Consider the following 16,924-nt stretch of genomic DNA (forward strand, 5'->3'; position numbering starts at 1 on the left):
CCGCCACTTGTGGTCTGTCTCTCTCCCTCTCAAAAGTAAATAAACATTAATTAAAAAAAAAAAAAGGCTAGAAAAGACATAAAGGGCCGTAAGACAGACAAGCAACTTGAGCGTATAAACGCTCATAACAAATCGTTGCCCTGGCAATGAAAGTTTTTTTTTGTTTGTTTGTTTGTTTTTGTTTGTTTGTTTTGTTTTTTTACTGGGCGACTCAGTTGGTTGAGTGTCCGACTCTCAATTTTAGCTCAGGTCATGACCTCACAGTTTCTGAGTTCAAGCCCAGCATTGGGCTCTGTGCTGACAATGTAGAGCTTGCTTGGGATTCTCTCTCTCTCCGTCTCTCTCTGCCCCTTCTCTCTCTCTCTCTCTCTCTCTCTCTCTCTCTCTCTCTCTGAGTAAATGAATTAATTACAAGTTTTTAAAAAACAAAGTTTGTTTTTCTTCATTTTTTTGCTGCTATTAGCTTACCAAGGTGGAGTCTAGTTCCCAAACAGCAGGCTTGCTCACCTTGCCCTCCGTGAGTCCCAGGCTGGCCTTGCAACTCTCTCCTTGCTTCCCCCCAGGCCTTCAACAGGGGATCCTCAGCTAGGTGATAGGAGATTATCTGATTAAAGTCATTCACACTAAAGTGAGACTGAGGCTTAATCCTTCAAAAGTGATTGCTTTGACAAAAGATAGCCTGTTAACCCTAATGAACCGCTAACTGGCAGAGCTTAGAGGGCTCCTTTTCTCACCCTCTAAGCTGCCCACCGCCCACCCCACCATTATATCCTTCCCTCTCTATTTCCCCTCCTGAAATAAAGGAAGAAAGGAAACTAGTAAATTCAGGAACGTTAGGGACTCTAATCACACATAATGTCTCTCTGCCCTCTCCTAAGAGGCAAATGAGGTGGCATTTATAAGCCCGTCCTAGAAACGGGAAGACTGAAAGTAGGGAAGTGGTTCCTGAGTTTGGCTTCACTTTGGATCCACAGAGTACAATCCAGACCAATCAAATCAGAATTCCTGGGAGTGGCACACAAGCATCAGTACTTTTTTTTTTAAGTTCCTCAGATGATTCCAATGTGCAGCCAAGGTTTCCTCCCACTGAGCTAGAGTTTAGGAAATGAAATTATCCAGAATCAGCGGCAATCCATTGACCTGCTCCATTTTCTTCCTTTGGTGAATAAGGTCTATTTGGCACAAAAGAAACAATGTTCTCTCCAGGAGACTCTGTTTCAAATAGTTAGCTTTGGGCAAACTGGTGCACATAGGCATCTAGATACGTGGGCATCAGGACTGGTTGCCGAGAGCTTGTACAGCTTTGCCATGTACCTGATGGGACACGGGGCTTCTCACGGAAACTAAATACGTTTCACCTTATACCAGGTAAGCATCAGTGGTTGTCCGTGCGCTTAAAAACAAACGAGATATAGTCAAGTCCACACAGAACATAACCCTACATGCTCTATAATGCTTAGGTTGCTGTTTGCTTAAAGTTCCATATCCTGTCTCTTCCTAAGAAATTGTGATCATGAGCGCCCCTTGAGAATGACATTAGGGCCACTGAGAGATCAAAAGTGCCCTAGGCCACTTCCTTCCGGATTTATTAATATTAAACTATAGAATATGTATGTGTGTGTGTGCATATCACATAAAAGTGTGCATATATACATATATGTGTATATAGGTATATCTGTATGTATAACTTTCTCGAAAATAAAAAGTTTTACAAATTCTTATCTATTTTATGAGTTCATTCAACAAAATAACATGGTTAAATCATAAATACAAATACATTAATAGGACATTTCTCATTTGCAGATAACATTAGAAGTCCTAATTTATGGTGTTTGTGAATGTGCCATTGGTCCCAATGGCCACACCTGGGTGGCTCTGAACGCCCATATTTCTGCCACAGCCTTAGCAATGAGGAACTACTGACAGGACCTGATCCCATTGAGCCTTCCCAGTACTGATGTATTTTTAGACAATGTTGAACGTTCTTTTCCCTTTTCAAACATTTCTGACCGTAGGTCACCAGCTCACCAGTAACTGCTGCATATTCACTGTCTTTTTGCTGTCAACTTTCCTACCCAGTTCACAAATAGTCATTGAGCACCTAGCATAATTCCAGCCTTTCCTAGAATCTGAGGCTATAGAAGGAGCAAAACTAGACCTCAAAACCCTTGAAACATGCAGTCCAGCAGGATATAGCTATGCAATAGTAAATAATTGTAATCAGTTAAGTAAATAACATAAATGCGCAAAGTGTAGCGTAAGGGAATGAGAGTGTGAACAGGTGAACCTAACTCAAAAGGTAGACAATTATCATTACCTTTATGATCTCTTTCTTTTTTCATGCAATTCAAATGTCTAGAATTACAGCCATGTGAGAACCACCACAGTACTTAAACTGGATGTCTTCAGTGCCTTTTAATTTGCAAGACAGGATTCTATTACTAGTTGCATGAAATAGTGACCCTTTTTCTGTTAAGATGCAGGATGTCTACCACACAGCCCCCCAAGGGCAAGGTTTGGAGCAATCTGTGACTGAGCATTACTACGCCACCCTGGCTGTTCTTTGGTGTTTATTGCCCATTTCCTGGGTTTAATCTGTTAAGGTTATGACATCTCCAAGACAAAGCCAGCTTCTCTCTCATACTTTCAGAGAGTAGAGCATGTCAGCTTTGGAATTAATATATGAACATCCAAATGTATTATCTTTTGTTTTGTCAGAGTTAAAGGATCTTTTTAAATCTTTGTTCCTGGATGCAAAATTATTATTTTTTTCTGTTCCTGAATATAATAGGTAGCATGTGCTTTCACAAAATAACGTATCAAGTGCCTTTAATAGGAGTTTATTAATTCTGTTCGGGAGCCATTGTAAAGATGTTTATGCATGATTATTCTAGACTAGCAATAGAGCAGTAGTCTGTAACTCCTACCCACATGCTACTCCCATGCACAGTGTAACTTCCTTCTATAGCTTCAAGACTCCCACGTTCCTACAAAAGCTCTTTCCTACCTGTCACTTAGTCTTCACAATTAAATAAAGAACAAGTTAACTGTTTAAAGAGGTTGGCCACACTGGGCCTCTCTTTTCATGAAGTCATTCTTCTCTGAAGATACTCTAAATTATAGACTTAGCCAGAACAGTTTTTTTCCTCTTTGAGGACTTTGAAGTCTGTTTCTTCTTACGATATTCTGGTAGGTCTGTCATAGAAGAAACTGTAAATAGTTGGTCAGGTTCCCTAAATACCACGAGCTCTATGTGAGCCTTGGGAGGTGTTAACTTTGTTAGATTAGACTTGAACTTGTGGAAAAGGGCTCATCTGGCACCAAATATCCAACTTGTTTGAGATAGCCAAAATTAATTATTAAGACAAAGGAGTGCATGGATGACACTTGGTACAAGTCTGGATAGTTTCCTTACTGTGATGCAAGAAGCCAGCTGAACTAAATCTATTTCATTTATGACTAAATTACCAGGTGACTAGGGGTAAAACACTGTCTCCTTTGGTGTTATTGGCAATAGGTATTCCTGTGCCAAATATGACACACGGGCCAGCTTCCAATGGCAAGAGTCATGCCTGCTACAACCTTGTCCTTCTGCCCATATTGTTGGCTGCCCTTGGAAAAAGCATAGCCACCTCTCCCCCACCCCGACTGGTACAATGGCCTATGTACGCACCTCACTTTTTAGAAGAATTAGGTTAAAAAGTAAGGGGCTGTTACTTCAAAGGCTGTTGTTCTGCACATGCATGCCTTGGCTTCTATGAAATAAAGACGGTCTTTGGAGTCTGTCATTAGGCACATATTTCTAATCAATCTCTTCAACTCTTAGTCTTCCACTAACTTAAATTATCTCCCTCATAGAATTGTGATAATGATTTCATGGGAATTGACCTAACAGAGGTCACAGCATTATTATTATTTTAAATGGGATATTTAATATTAATAATATTTTATATTATTTTAAATTGTGTGTGTGGGGGGGGGGTTGTTTTTTATTTTTGAGAGAAAGAGAGACCATGAACAGGGGAGGGGCAGAGAGAGAGGGAGACACAGAATCCAAAGCAGGCTCCAGGCTCTAAGCTGTCATTACAGAGCCCAATGCGGGGCTCAAACTCACTCACCATGAGATCATGATCTGAGCCAAAGTCAGACACTTAATGGACTGAGCCACCCAGGCGCCCCCAAAAAACATAGGCTATTTTAAAAATAAGCTCATGTTAAACGGCGGATTTCTTCAAGATATGAGGATTAAAATCAAATTACAAGTTTAAGAAATGTACAGCTATTGTTTATAAGATAAAAGACAAATCCTCTTAGAGTTTTTTGAATGGGCAGGTAGGATGTAATCAAAAGGGAATCCAAGATGTTCCCTGGAGTGATAAACAGGCACTTTTCAAACATCACTTTTAATTGACCAGAGCACAGCTTTCTTTTGTCCAACTTTCCCCACCCACTTTACAAGAAAAAAAAAAAGAAAAAGACAACATGGGAAGGACAAGCCAAGCCAAGTAAAAGGCATCTTCCACTTTAAAAAAGAGTACATAATGCACAGTTGCATGGAAACCACATCCTTTGGAACCATATGTGATTTTTTTTTATGCAGTCAGAGCTGTTGCCACGGGATAAAAATTTAGTTGTCTACTTGCTTCATTTAAGTAACACAAGTCAAGAGATTGTTCCAAGCATAGCTTCCCTCTTTTTCAGCTTTTACTCTTTCCTCGCTGAAAAAATGTATCTCTCAATTTCGTCAGAACAAACACCCTCAGAACTTTAAGCGGAGAACATAATGATTTTGTGTTGCTAAGTACTATTTAGTAACAAAGGTTTGGGCCACAGGAATGATGACATCACCCACAGAAAGAGGAACATTTACACTTTTGAAAGAGATTCTTTTCCAATGTGATGGGTCACCAACCAGAGGAACAAAGCTAAATAAGGCAGGAGGAGAGGCCTCCTGGTTCTGGAGAAGGCATCTTTAGCATCCAATTCTGGAATCATGCCCCAAACCCACATGCTCTTCTACGCTCCCCTTCTGCATCTAGTTCATGTCAACAAATGTGTACTATTATTATTGTAAAAAGCCTGGTACTCTCATACTTCAATATATTTGCTTCTTAACTAATCTGTCCACCTATGGGCAGCAGGTCAGGAAGCGGCTTCATGTTTCAGGGGTGTTCCCTAAATATTCACACACTGCAGATATTCATGCATTTACACACGCGTGCAGTTGGAAACCACACACCATCTCACACTTTGCAATAATCCAACAATACGGTGAGTCATCATACCCACATATTTACATGATTCAATGGACTGCATGGCTTAAATAGCACACAAGTCACCTGTGCTCCTCCATACTTCCCAATACCACCAACAAAATAGTTTTCTCTTTGGGCATTGACAGGAACACTCATAAGTCAGCTTGTGGCTCCTACAATATCATGTCTGCCTGCCTTGGGGAAACTATGACTGTGTTCCTCTCTACCCCACCGATTGTCATCCTTCTAGCCACACCCAGTCCAATGCCACGGGTAGATTTTTTTCATTGTCATCTCTTAACACAAACAGCCATACTCGTTGTCATTAACTTCTTAAGTATGTGGGGAGGCCATTTGTTCTTGTCCCTAATAAATATTAGGTCTGTTTAAATAATACTAATACTAATACTAATACTAATACTAATACTAATACGAAGAAGGAGAAGGAAAAGGAAGGAGAGGGTGAGAGGGAGGAGGAGGAGGAGGAAGAGGAGGAGGAGAAGTCCTTTTTAGTAAGATATTCTATATTCCTTTCCCAAATCATATTCAACCACCCAACTCCCCCTGCAAAAGTTGTATCCATCTAATTCTGGGATTTAAAAGGTAATAATTGGATGATTTAGATCTCTTGGGATAATAAAAATAAATCAGAGGAAATATATAATTATTCTGGAAATGCAGAGTAAGTAATCGCTACTTATAATAGGAATTGGTTGATGTTGTAAGGGTCCCTCCCATCACTGGTGCTGGGATTTGAGAAGAATAAATAGGAGGACATCTGTTGTCTTCAGAGACTAGAAAACAGCCTTTTCTCTAGTCTTTTCTGCTTCTTATCCATGCAGAAACTAACGTGCCTGGTGACCCCATTACCAGACATCAGGGTACCTGTTTTCAATGGCCATGACGAAGGTCAGTTATTCCATAAGACTTTTACTGAAAAATCTGAAATTGACACATTTAAATAATATTTAAGCCCTTTCACTTTCATCAAACCCATACCAATTATAAAAATGAGAAGGCAAGGGGTGGCTGGGTGGCTCAGTCGGTTCAGCGTCCGACTTCGGCTCAGGTCATGATCTCGCTGTTCGTGAGTTCGAGCCCCGTGTCGGGCTCTGTGCTGACAGCTCAGAGCCTGGAGCCTGCTTCCGATTCTCTGTCTCCCTCTCTCTCTGACCCTCCCCTGTTCATGTTCTGTCTCTCTCTGTCTCAAAAATAAATAAACGTTAAAAAAAATTTTTTTTTTAAAAATGAGAAGGCAAGAAAATGTAGTTAACCTCTGAAGATAAACTCAGCTTATTGAAATTTATCTAAATATAATAATTTACCACCTAAGAAAGCTTTTGCCCTATGTAGTAATCCCTGCTTCTCTTCAAGCAACAGTTTTTCTTGGCCTATGTTAAATACAGAGAGCGAATGGGTCACCCGTTGCACTCATTTCCCAAGTACACACACATGCATGTCTGCAAATATTTGCTCGCAGTGTACAACTCCTTGCCTTAGCCTACAACCTAAGGAACCTGGCCTTTTTTCAGCCCCAGCTTCTTAGTATCATCTCTCACTACCCCCATGGGACCTGGACTCCTCCTTTCTGCTTCTCAGATATGCCAAACTCATTCCTGCCTCCTCTGCACTCGCCCAGCACTCTTCCCAGGGTCCTCTGCATGGCACTCTCAAAGTCCCCATCATTCAGGTCTTAGCTTAAATATGTCCCTTTCGGAGAGGCCACCTGGAAGGCCAGCTAGGTACAGGAACTTTGCTTCTCTGCCTGTCTATCCTTTTACTTTGTTGAATGGTCTTCATGCTGCTATCTAGCATCATCGAAATTCCCTTCGTAAACATTTACTTGTTTACCGGCTTAGTCATTGTCTTGCCTCCCACTGGACTGAACCTCAGCTCCTTCAGGTAGAAATTTGGGCTTGGTCATCACTGTTTTCCTAGCATCTAGATGAGTGCTTCATGCATAATTCTTGATAGATGAATACACGAATAAATGCACTTCAAAATGGAAACAGAGGCCTCTCACAAGAATTAAAATTGTCTCTTCGCATAACCCACTTCTTGAGAAGAACCACAAAGGCAGGGTCACCACATCCCTCCTCTGGGAGGACCATAGAATAGAAAATAAAAAGTGGCTCAGTATAAATACCAGGGGCAGTATGTGAACATGGTAAAGATCCATTGTGGAGACAGACACACCGGGACCAATTTTGTGACCATTATCAAACTCTCTCTGAACCTGTCTTTTTTCCCCCCTTAAATCTGTAAAATAGTACTAGGGGTACTTATTTCACAAAGTCTATGAGGGTTTTAAATTCGTTAGTTAATCCTGTGAAGCACAATGGTATTAAATACAATGGCATTTTAAAAATGGCACTAAAACCTGGTACTAAAAATGATACGCAATGGTGCTAAAAACGAGTACTAAAAACTATAATAGTAAAGCTATTATTATTAACATTATCATCATCATCACCACCACCACCATCATCATCATTATTTATGACCTAATAATCTCAAGAACCAAGTCATAGGTTTATAACCTTAAACTTGATATGTTGGATACACACACAAAACAACTCCAAACAATATTCCTAAAATAGCCTTTAAAATCCACTCCAAGATCAAAAAATAGAACCAGCAAATAATTACACAACAGTATGTGAACTATATGCATAGCCATGAGGCCAGAACAGGCAGATGGTGAATCAGGAAAGAATTCTGGAAGGAGATTGGTCTTCCATCTGGCTTGAGGGAAGCGATGAACCCTAGCTGGCAAGGAAGGGCGGGCACATGTGTTCCTTGGGGGTGAGGGCAGAGGCAGAACCAGTGCAAAGGCAGTGGGGCGGCAATGCAGAGTGACTGCCCCCAGGATTCTAAGAGATTAGTGGCACCCACTGTGAACCAGTCTCTTTTTAGCTCCATGGAAGAGAGCCAGTGCACACAAAAAAGAGAACTTCTCGGTCTATTTGTTGTCCCCAGGGACCACTTCTTTTGTGTCAGTTCCTTTCACTCAGTGCTAACAGAAGTATCCCACCTGACAATCGCGTGGCAGTTTAGAACACTACGGTAATCATGGCCTCCTCCACATGACCTTGGGAGATAGCGGTTATTTTTATCATGCTTGTTTTATTTGTATCTAAGGTTCAAAACTGTTGAGGCCTTTTGCTTAATCATCATTTGAAGACCTAATATGTTTCAGGGATTCTTCTAGACACCGAGGATATAATATGAACAAAACAGACCAAACCCTACCCTCATGGAACTTACCTGTCAGTGGGAGGAACAGGGAATAAATAATTAAACAAAGAAACAAAGGTTTTGTGTGGTATTAAGTGCTATCAAGAAAATTAAAAGGGGGTAAAAGGACACAGTGACTGGGTTAGGGACACTATAATAAAATATTTAGTTGGTCATGGAAGACATCCTTTAGGAGGATCATCTGAACATCTAAAGAAGGAAGAGTTGTGCACAGTAATGTGTGGGAAGAACATGCCAAGAGAGGGAAGAGCATGTGCAAAGTCCCTGAGTCAGGAATGAGTTTAGGAAGCTCCAGAAGCAAAATAAGGAGTGGAGCCAGAGCATCGTGAATGACGGGATAAGAGGAAGGATGTGAGGGAGGAGATGTAAGTAGAGGATAATACATATAAGCAATAGTGAGGAATTTGGATTTTTTTCATAATTAAAATAGGAATCCATTGAAGAATTTTGAGCAGGGAGTCACAGGATTTGACTTCTATTTTAAAAGGTCATGCTGGTAGGGATGCGAGAGTAGAAAAAGATCTCACAGTTGTGCAATCGAGCCCCGCGTTGGGCTCTACCCTGGGCACGGAGCCTGCTTGAGATTCTCTCTATCTCCCTCTCCCGCTGCCCCTTCACCACTTGTGCAAGCTCTCTGTCTTGACAGAGAGAGTAGAAAAAGAGAGAAACGTCCAGAACAGAGATGATAGTGTCTTTCACTGTGCTCAAAATGGTGGAAGGGGTGAGCCTGGTCAATGTTGGAATATATTTTGGAAACAGAACTGACAAGCTTGCTGATAAGTAGGATGCAGGTGAAGGAAAGAAAGAAACCAGTGACACTTTTGACCTGGATAACTGGGTGTAAGATCATGTCATTTACTAACCAAATAAGACTGGCATGGAGCAGAGAGAAGGGTGGGCAATGAGGGGCTTTATTTTGAACGTGTTAACTTTAAGATGCCTATTAACATCTGAGGTTTAATAATCACTTTGAGGTATGAGTTCATAAGCTGGCAAAATTTAAGGAGGTATAACTTTTTTTTTTAATTTAAAGTTATGGGGTTAGATATCTGGAGAGAGAAGTAACCATCCAAGATTCACAGGCAGTAAGTGACAGAATGGAAATTGAAAATGAGTCTTGGCACTCATCAACTCTCTCTTCCTACCACAAATATCAGGATGTGTCCATCATTATGAGGAGAATATGGGAGAGTACAAGGGACAGGAATGTTCTAGAATGACTCATAGAAGAGGGTGAGAATTTTTCCAGTGCTTATGGACTATACAAATTCATGGTTGCTTCTTTCCTTGCCTATTTTTCTGTAAGTGTGATGCTATATGCACATTTAATTTTAAAAATCCATTCTGGAATAATAAATTCATAAGGTTGACCAAAGACCACTGGTACTTACTTTCTTTATGGAAATTACCACTTTTTGGAATACGTGACAGATAATTAGCTTCAGACTAAATGTAGATTAAACAGAATTGAAATATAAAGCTAAAAGTTTAACCAATAACTCACACAGGTATTTCTGAGTTGTATCATAACATTTGAAATAGGACCATCAGGTTTGTTTAACAGAAATGGCTTGGGCAAGAGGCACTTAATCTCCATGGCTAGGAAAAACAATTAAAAGTCAATCAAGTAAAAAATAAAATTAAACCAATAAGAATGCAAAGGGAAAAAATTCTAAAACTGGAAACAAACAGAAACAAATCAATCTAATTGTATTGCAGATGAATACTATGATAACCTGAAATGGAAAGAAAGAAAACGTGTGAGGGATGGAGGGAAGAGGGAAGGAAGGAAGAAAGGAATTCATCCAAGTAACTAATAAACACAGTGTTTGGTGGGGAATGAGTGTGTGGAGGGAGAAGGTGCACACAAACCCTGAATTCTTTTTAGTGGGTTTATTGTAGTGATTTGGGTAAATTAATTCTTAAATTATTTAACAATTTTCTATTTATTTTTGAAAGAGAGAGAGAGAGAGACAGAGCATGAGCGGGGAAGGGACAGAGAGAGAGGGAGACCCAGAATTCAAAGCAGGTTCCAGTCTCTGAGCTGTCAGCACAGAGCCCAATGTGGGGCTTGAACTCACGAGCCAAGATATCATGATCTGAGCCAAAGTGGGAAGCTTAACCAACTGAGTCACCCAGGTGCCTCTTAGATGCTTTATAGAATTGAGTAAATGAGTAAACACGTTGATGTTCAGATCCAGGGCTCACACTGTGGAAGAAGGGACACACAAACATGGCATAGGTGAGGGCAAAAAAGAACCTTCTGGGAATGGATTGGAATTGGAAATAGCAGGTGAATGCAGGATGTCCAAAACATATGTGTATGGATATAAATTTTTATGAATGCATGCATATGCATTTTTGTATGCATACTTGTATGTTTGTGTCTGTATGTGTGTATTTGCATTAATATATTTTTGCTGGAAGGGTCAAAAAAGAAAAGCACTCCAGTGGCAGTGAGAATACCTAACCCAGATTTGGCCTTTTAGACCATTTTCCATTAAAAGAAATGAGAAATGAATGATTCCAGGGTTGGGATGTGCTAGGTACCAGATTAGCCTAGAACATCTTTTTATGCCAGAAAGTAAGAAAGTGCGTACTAATACGAGGGAAGCTGGCCACAGGGACATAGAAACCAGAATAAAGAGTCTTCATTGGTCAGATGTGGACAATTTGAGCACCATAACAATTAAGGCAGTAAGGAATTATAACCCATTGGAAAGACAAAATTTCCTGAGTTAATATCGGGAACAGATATACAAATTAGTAATTAAATACAGGAGAGAGGGGAGATTTTGCTTACATTAGAGTACAAAAGGCTGACTGAAACGTGCCGGGAGTGTTGGAGCTGGAAAATCGTGATTTTATAACTGTAATGCATTACAGTCAAGGCTGCATCAGATGAGAACATCAATTAATATTAACCCAAGAGGAAATTTTTCATGAGGAGTTGTCATTACAATGTGGAGAAATTAGGCAACACTTTGACATCTCAACCAAAATTAACAATACCATTGGCGGATAGATGAGCATCCTGTGACCCTAGGTATCATCACCTGTGCAGTATTCTAGCAAACGGCGGATAGATGAGCATCCTGTGACCCTAGGTATCATCACCTGTGCAGTATTCTAGCAAACACTGCAAAACCACAATCTAATTGTGAGGAAACGTCAGACAAATACAAAATGAGCAACACGGTTAAAAAGAAAAAAAGAGGGGTGCCTGGGTGGCTCAGTCGGTTGAGCGTCCGACTTCCGCTCAGGTTAGGATCTCGCAGTTTGTGAGTTCGAGCCCCGTGTTGGACTCTGTGCTGACAGCTCAGAGCCTGGAGCCTGTTTCAGATTCTGTGTCTCCCTGTCTCTGCCCCTTCCCTGCTCATGCTTTGTCTCTCAAAAATGAATAAATGTTAAAAAAAGAAAAAAAATGAGTTGGTGGGTAGACTTTAAGGTTTTAATTTTATAAAAGACAAAGAAATGATGTGGAAATGTTCCAGATTAATGGAGGCTAAAGAGACATTGCAAATAAATGTAACACATGACTCTAAACTGGATGCTTTACTGGAGGGGGAAAATTATAAAGGACATTATTAGATAAATAGCAAATTGTAATATGGGCCAATAATAGATAAAAGTATGGTATCAATGTAAATTTATGAAATGGATATTGCAACCATTACATAAGAGACTACTTCTATATTTAGTAATTACAAGCTGAAGTTAAGGGTCATGTTTTTTATAACTTACCTTCAAGTGGTTCAGGAAAGAAAAAATGGAGACAGAAAGATACGGAGAGAGAAAGAATGAAGCAACTATGCTTCATTCATTCATAAGCAAATTATGAAGCAACTAGAGTAAAATATTAAGATTAGGCAAACCTGGGTAAGGGTATATAGGTGTCCACTATACAATTCTTATTTTTACAATTCTTTTGAGCTTGAAATTATTTCTCAATACAAAAATTAAGTAAACGAAGTATAATAAGCATTTCTAGTGAGCATTTAAAAACTCCAATGGCGTTAGATATATGATTTTTACTCAGAAGGCAGCCTAATTGTCTAGACGATGTTCCTGCCTCTCCTCTAATTCAGATCTGTTCACCAACACAGGAAGAGCATAAAGCATTCTGCTTCAATTTTTTTTCTTATGCAAAGTGAAAACAAATTGAACTGAGGTATGCTTAAAGAAAAACGCTGCTAATTTATTTTTTTTTCCAGAATCAGAACTGTGGTGATTTTTTTCAAGATCATATTACTATTTGTTTGTTTCCAAAGTGAAAAGAATTTTTAGACTGTGATAACCACTAAATGTGGAAAAAACTGAGAACTTACAATTAATTTCTATAAAAATGAGCTGGGACATTTTATACTAGTTCATGGAGTAAGAACAGTAATCTAACTTCATTTCTGCTTCACTGTCCATGGTTCCATTATGAATTAATGGTTTTAATGCTATTTTTCTTTAATTTGCATTTAAAAATACAAATTTATTGTTTTCCGTAGCAATACTGGAGAATGTAAGCCCATTTTGCACACATGTAGAAAGATGAAAAGACAAAGCTGGAAAGTATTTAGAAGACATCAAATCTAAATGCCTATTTCTAGTTCATATAACATCATAAAAATATCACTGATGTTAGAGAAGCATTGGCAATGTAATAGTAATTCTCAAACAACACATAATTTACGCTCTAAAGATTTAAGCATTAAACAGTGTTTTTATTTTCTAGAATGCAGATGTATAAATTAGACCACATATAATGCTTCTTTTTTAAAGGAAATACTCAGAAATATAAAAGAATTTGCCTTTATTCTTTATATTTGCAGAGATTCTTTCTTGTGTGGAAATGAGATTCATATTCCCTCTTACAATCATATGTACTTCCAAAGCACATATTTTTGGGAACATAATAATTTTCCCATATAACACATCTTTTCATTAATAGAAGAAATATGAATATGGTACATGTGGCACTTATTTGGAAGTCCCATCCAGTAAAAATAAATAGAAAATCAATGGATGTAAGTGGACACAATTTGCTTTTAAAAAGGCTGAAAAAGCCATATTATCCAGATTTAGAGGATTTTTGTTTCTGAATCCAAAACACGCCATCCCTCTGAGTCTGCCCTCAAACTATAATCTTTCCAGCAAAAAGCTCTCATCTTTACTTTTGCAAATAAGACAATGGCCAAAAAACAAAGAAACAAAAAACAAAAAACAAAAAACAAAAAAAAGGAAAACTAACCAAACAAGGGCATCAATGTTTCAAAAGTTCTTTTGGGAGTCCGGTCATCTATGTTAAGAACAAATAGCCTTATTGTTTCAAAGCGAAATTATTATTTGAAAGGTAACATATTAGTGAGGTGGGATAGAGCCCTCTAGAAATAGGTCATTCTCTTGCCCAGGTGGGCGGCTTTAGAAAGTTCCCACTGTGAAGGAGGGGACAGACACCCAACAAAACTGTGAGATTCATTGGATCAACCCTGGATGGCAGCAGTCTGACAGACACCCAGCAAGAACACGCACACATCATATAGACAACCACGTCTTATTAAGACAGATACAAAATTTTGCAGCGCTATACAGCAGTCATCCAGCTTCAACTTTATGATTCAGTGAAGATTTATGTCTCAGTGTGTCATATGAATGTAATCTTAACGAAACACAGTACAATTTATGTCTGTAGTTGAAAAGTAAAAATTTATGTAATAAATTACTTACAATATTATATCAGTTTCACTTTAAAAATGTGGATTGGGGGGGGTCTTAATGCTTTTTCTTATGACACCATGTGAAATAAAAAGCCTATGCAATGCATCTTGCTGTTCTCCCAATAATGACAAGACCTTCTCCTTTAACAAACCATATAGCTCATGGAAACTCAGCCAGGTAGCACTCATTTTTTTTTTTTTTTTTGGGACATATAATTTTGTCATGGAGCAAATTCTAAACTTAATCTCCATAATCTAGAACTAGACGGTTCATTCGGAGACTAAGAGTTCCCAACAAACACAACCACCACAACAGCAACACATCCATCACGCCAGCTAGATAGAATTTTCTCTACTTCTTTGGCCTTCATTTGCCAGTCTGAATTACAGTGTTGATCAATCTAGATCATAATTTCCTTGACTATGTTTTTGCTTGGTTGGTATCAGCTATTCAGTGTAACACCACACTACGTACAACAAACCCACAACACTTAATAGCTTATGATATCAAAATATCTCATATTTAAAATTCCAGACATTTAAGAATACTTCCATCATTTATTTTTAAAGAGAGGGGCATTAGATGTGGTGTTGTTGCAAAGGACACAACCAAGTTCTGATGGAAATAGTTGTGTGTAACTAGCGTGTGATACATAAAGACGGACGTGCACAATTTTAATGGATTTCTCACAACTATCAATTTGATGGTAAATTTTTGATCTGGTTAAGAATGTCAAACTTGAGTCAACAGTTCGTTTCCTGAATTTCTAACACTAACAATCTGTTCTTCTTCTCTCTATAATCGAAAGACAGTGACTCCTGTCATAGCACATGGCATGAAAATAATTTAAAAAAAAAACACAACACCTTATTTTCTAGGTAATGTAATAGAACCAGCGTGACAGCATCGTTTACCCAAATTGATTAAAATTAAATCCATTAATTTATGGAACAATGTGGACTTTCTTTTTCAGAAGCCACCTGATTAATTAAGAAAGCAAACCAAATTAAGTAAGCATTCAAATATATTATTTGCTTAAAAAAGATTTACAAATCGCTGCGTGATAAATGTAATTATATTAAATAGTTAATATGCATATATATTACTCTGGCTTGGCACAAATAAAAAAATTCTGTTGGATTTAGATTACTTTAGAATTTCCTAATGAAATTAGTTTCAGCTTATTTTGATCTGCAATTACGAATTCAAAGGGTTTGACTTTTAGTTTTTACTCCACTTTTAAGCATTATAACTGGGAATTAATCTTAAGACAAACATAAATTTCTAAAATTTGATTTACTTATTTACTTTTTTAAATACTACTATCTACAGTACAAATTGCTTTTTTCCTAAGTATTTAAATATCATCATAATGTGATGATATGAAAGATAAGACTGAAATGTCACATTTTAAATAATTCTCTATATTTTCACAGTGGGTAGAAAAAATGCAAAAATATCTTTATCCTGGAAAATGTCCAACTAATACTATGCAAAATTAACAAATGTAACTAGGATAACTTACAAATGTTAGGAATTTACTAGAGCTAAGGGAAGAAAAAGTTCTCAAAATTTACATTAGTATGAAAGTTCTTTTGGCACTAAATTGTGTACAAAATTATGAAAATAAATAATTTTTTTTTTTACTTTTCAGTTAAAATAATTTGGAGATCAATAAGAACTTCAAAATCTTCCAGCTTTTTAAAAGGTTGAATGTGCGGTTGAAGCTGTAAATTTACTAAAGTTTTTCATTTAAAATATGGACTATTTCCGTAAGAATTGTCAGATTAAGCTAACCTATTTTATAATGCAGCCAACATTTAAATTGTTATTACATAAACAGCAATCCAAATAATAAAAATAAAAAATAGCAAGTTAACACTTTCTTCTTACCGCTGTGTTATTTTCAGTTGCTTGTTAAGCTCCTTAAATAGTTGAGTTAACCACCATCTGAAAGGGCTCTGACTCTCTGCTTAGCTCTTTTTAGTCATTTTTTTTTTCTCTCTGCAAAAGGACAGTCTACCAAAAGAGGAAGTTGTGAAACACCAGAGTCATTTTGCTTTATACATTCTATGGAGAATGGAGTTATTCACAAACGTCACATTTGGAATCATGGTAACAGACTATAATTTGTGTGTGTATTCATATATAATTAACATATACACAAATGTATATGTGTGAGCAAGTTTTTGAAAAGTTAAGCTATTGAAATCTATACTTGATTATGTAATGCTCATTTACATAAGGAAACATCTCCTCTGTGGCCAAAAGATAATCATAGAAAAACAAAATTCTGCTCTATGCAGACAAAAACTGTCAAGCTGATACATGAGGAATTAACTTGCTTTTATAAGGCTAATTAATTTAAACTCTTCAGAGTATGACCTAAATGCTAATCTGACTGCAGACATATTGTACAAAGAAAGAAAGAAAGAAAAAAAAAAACTTCAGTAAACGGACTTTTTTCCTGGAATCTGGGTAGTGGTTTTTTACCTACAGGCCTTAAACTTCCTTTCTCATGAATAGCTGCCTGTTACATACAGATAAAGAATTGCAAAACTGAAACTGTTGCTTATCCATAAGCTATGGTCTGTCTAAAGTTCGGCCACAAGAATAAAAAACAGGTGCTGGTCCTGCAATGCTGAACATCACTGGTTAAGTTTCTAACAGGTTGGAACGCTAATTGAAAATATTTACGGGGT

General features: G+C 37.9%; 1 protein-coding gene across 3 annotated transcripts in view; it reads right to left on the reverse strand.

The window, feature by feature from the left end:
* Positions 1–16,200, reverse strand: part of MBNL1 (muscleblind like splicing regulator 1) — a 205,467-nt gene extending 189,267 nt beyond the window's left edge. Inside the window, exon 1 of one of the 3 annotated variants that reach the window (XM_015539324.2) lies at positions 16,116–16,200. The gene's annotated coding sequence lies outside the window, so the exon portion shown is untranslated. The remainder of the gene's footprint in view (positions 1–16,115) is intronic. The other 2 variants (XM_042956898.1, XM_042956893.1) reach the window with 2 other exon arrangements.
* Positions 16,201–16,924: the final 724 nt, after the last annotated feature.

This window comes from Panthera tigris, chromosome C2 (assembly GCF_018350195.1).
Source record: "Panthera tigris isolate Pti1 chromosome C2, P.tigris_Pti1_mat1.1, whole genome shotgun sequence".
Lineage (NCBI taxonomy): Eukaryota > Metazoa > Chordata > Mammalia > Carnivora > Felidae > Panthera > Panthera tigris.